The following is a 3,965-nucleotide window of genomic DNA, read 5'->3' on the forward strand; positions in this document are numbered from 1 at the left end:
CCTTTTGGTTTTCCCGCAAGGCTCTATTTTAGGCCCGACCTATTTAAAAATTTTTTCCAAAAATATTTATCAAAAATTTAGCCCAAAAACCGTCTTTTAGTGCAGTACGCCCGTTTATTCACAGTTTCTTCAAGTGACTCAGTAACAACCAAACACTTTAAATAAAAAAACCTCAACATACTCTTAAAACAAAAAATTTATATTTTGACACAAAGGGCCCTTTAAACAAAACCCACATAAAACTAAATTTAAATTTTCCCTAGGTATGGGCAGAACATGCTAAATTCCCAATGACACAATCATAGAATTTGAAGGCTGCTCTATTAACCGGCATTTCAGTGAATAATTAGGGGAACATTTTAACGTTTCATGACATTTGACCCCACTTGAAAAAATACACAGGTTTTTGGGGGGAAACCCTTTATTATCTTAATCACATAAAAAATAAAAATCCCACTAAAACTAAAATTTGGGTTTTTGGTGGAAAACTCTACTCTAACTAATTCTTTTGTTCAACTTTTGGGGGATGGGTTTAAAAAACCCCAGATGCAAAAAGTCCAAAAAAACAAAACTTTGCTGCCAAAAGTAGCCTGGGTTTTTAAAAAATTCAGAAAAACTTGATCACATCACCCACATAAAAAAAAAATTTTGAAATGGTTAAAAGTCATTCTAAATGCAGCTATGACCATGTGTAATTTTATTTACAAAAACATTCATGGGGAAATTTTCCAAAAAGGTTAATCCTTTACAAAACCCTAGGGGCCCATCAGGGGTCCAGACCTCAATTAAATTTCCCCTTTTTTTTAAGAGACGGTACCCCTTTCAGGGGGAAAGTTTAAATGGGGAAAAACTGGCCCGGGTAAAGAACATGATACCAGATAAAATAAGGACATTAAAAGCATCTTTTAAATTTTTAAAAAGAAATTTTAAAAAAACCCTCTTAAAACACGATGTAAATATAAATGTATTTATGAAAGAATACCCATTGTAATTTAATGGGAAAAAAGTGTTTTGGGCTTTTACTTTGACTTTTACTCTCTCTCCTCCTTTTCTCTCCTCTCTCTCTCTCCTCCTTTTCTCTTCCCTCCCTCCTTTTCTCTCTCTCTCCCCTCTCTCCCACCCTCCTTCCTCTCTCTCTCTCTCTCTCTCGCCCTTTCTTCCTCCTGTAGCTAGCATAAAAAAAAAACATACGTAAACACATCCTCAAGATTCACCCCCCCCCCCCCCCTGGGACGATCCCCGCCTCGAGATGGTGGCCTGTCTCCTGGCAAGGCACTGTCCCCGCCCGAGGGCCGCACACTTCTGCGAGTCCCTCGAGGGGGGTGTTGGGGTTCTCCACCCACGAGGGGTTCCGGGCGGGGCCCTGAAAAGCAGCCCCGTTTCGGCGGAGTGGCCTTCCCCGCGGGGGTAATGGCAGATATGAGGGGTTTCCCTGGTATTTATAGTGGGGTCAAAATATTATATACTGATATAAATAAATTTTATATATATTTATTTTATATTTTTATATATATATATAAAATATTTTATATATATTAAAAAATTATATATTATAATTTTTTTGATAATAAATAGATAGATAGATAGATTTGATTTTTTTTTTTTTTTAATTTAAAACAATATATTAATATTATTAAACACCTCGGAGGGTTGTATAGGGAGTTCGGACAGACCCTAAGGGTTTAAAAAGCTGCTGCTGTTTCTGCCTTGCTATTTTTTTCATGAATTCTATGTTATCACCTGTGACCTGCGCTAAACAGTCCGTCCCCACCAACCCCTATTAACAGGATGAGAGAAACCCCTCAACTGAGCCCGCGTCAGAGTCTTTGGATTTTAGCACCTCCCCGTGGTTTGGGGTTTTTCAAACCCCCCATCCCTGGGCCCCCGTGGGTGCCGAAAGCGTCTGGGGAGGAGGGAAAAATACGGAAATTTCAAGACCTTTAATTGCTAAAAATAAAAACCCAAAATTTAATTTTTGGGGAAAAAAAAGGGGTAAAATTTGATGTATTCTTTTTGAACAAAAGATTATAGAAACCCTATGAAATGCGCTTCTCTTGACCATTTGTTTTTCCCAGACATCTGATTAACTTGGGAAAATTTCAAATTTTTCTCAAAACGAAAATTGTAACCCCTATTTAAACCCCTCACCCCATCACTCCCCTCACTCTCTCTCTCTCTCTCTCTCTATCCCCTCTACTCTCTTTTCTCTCTTCTCTCTCTCTCTCTCTTCTCTCCCCTCTCTCCCTCTTCCCCTCTTCCTCTTCTCCTCTCTTTTCTCGTTTTCTCCTCTCTCCTCTCTCTCTCTCTCCCACACACCACAACCCACACCCCACCAAAACACACACACACAACCCCCACACACAAAACACACCACAGCCCCCACACACACCCCACCCTTCATTTTATATATAAAACGATCTGTATACATAACACATTTTATGATAAATTTAAAATTTTTGCACGTATGTAACTGCAATTCCAAACGATGGGGTAACGGGTTTTTAAACTCTGGGGGACCTTTTTTAAAAAATGTTTTACTATCTCACGCTGGGCCCTTTTTAAACCAAAGGGAAAAACCAAAAGGAGGGGGTCGTCAGGATTCCTCCCCGTGTTCTGGAAAATTTTACGGGGATAAACCCCACACCTGGGTTTTCCTTATACCCAGAGTGTGTTTTGGGGGTGTCTGGGTGCCCATTCACCAAAATTTTGGTTTGGAAAATCATGGTCTAGGTATTAGAAAAAAAATCTATTTAAAAAATGAAAACCGAGTTTAGTGCCAGAGTAACAGGGGGCTGGGACGAAGACCGTTGGGGATTCCCGGTTTAGTGTATGTGTGACAGCACTTGACCTTGGGGCCCCGCCCCCCAACCCCCACCGCCCGACCGCAGGGAATTAATCACCTCAGAGGCGGACGGGACAACTACCCCCTCACTGTTCCATCATGGAGGTGGAGGGGACATGATCGGGGGGGGGGGGACCTGAATTTGGGGGCCCCCACAATTCCAACCCCCACCCCTCAACCCCCCCACCCCATGGGAAAAGATTTATTCCTGAGCATGGGGCATGAAATAAGGTTCGCCTTCACCCCCAAGCTGATGAAAGAAGGGTTCCAACCCCGTTTTAGACAAAAAAAGAAAAAAGAAGATCGCAAACCGTGACTCCGCAACTTTTACGGGAAAAAAAACCTGAAAAAAAAAACCAACCCACGTGAACCTTTTCGCCCCCAAAGGGGCAGGGACACAAGACTGGCCTTTCCGGAGGAAAACGTCTTTTTCCCTCGATAAAGTCAGGGGGATGAGGAAAGGGCAGCCAAACTGCCCGCTAGACATGGAGCAGGGGGGGGTTGGGAAAACCTCCCCGCTTAAACCCCACGGACGACGGGAAGGTCAAAACGCGTGGCCCTTATGGTTAATGAGTTTTTCAGGGCCCCTTTGGGTTTATCTTGTTTGTGGGTTTGGGTTTAAAGGGTTGGTTTTTCTCCTCCCCAAAAAGCACGACCCTTGGGCCCTTTTTGTTATAGCTGTAGGCCAAAATAGGACCCCCCCCCTTTTTGAAAACCTTCAGCCTCTTGCCTCGTTCTGTCCCTTTTTAGCTTTGGGTAGACTGAACATTTTTTTCATCATTTCAAACCCCCGCTATTGGGAAAATGATTTATGGGGGGAAAATTAAAATTTTCCCTAGCTGGAGACCCACTCTTGTGAGGTGGTCCCTAGAAGACATTCACCATCACTGAGTTTTGGGATCCCATACCTCTTTATAGTCCCTAAAAGGCTTCAAAATGAGGTAGCCAAAACCCAGCAGCTGAAAACCCCCTTTCTCTCTGCCCAAGGCCAAAAAAATTTTAAAGAACAAAGGTTTACTCCCATCCCCTCTCCGGAAACGAAGGCTATTTCAAAGGCCGTTGGGGAAAAAGATTTACCAGGAAAATCTTCCCACATCGTGCGAGTCCAATTTACCTTAAGTTC

This window comes from Penaeus monodon, chromosome 10, assembly GCF_015228065.2.
Source record: "Penaeus monodon isolate SGIC_2016 chromosome 10, NSTDA_Pmon_1, whole genome shotgun sequence".
In the NCBI taxonomy this organism is placed as follows: domain Eukaryota; kingdom Metazoa; phylum Arthropoda; class Malacostraca; order Decapoda; family Penaeidae; genus Penaeus; species Penaeus monodon.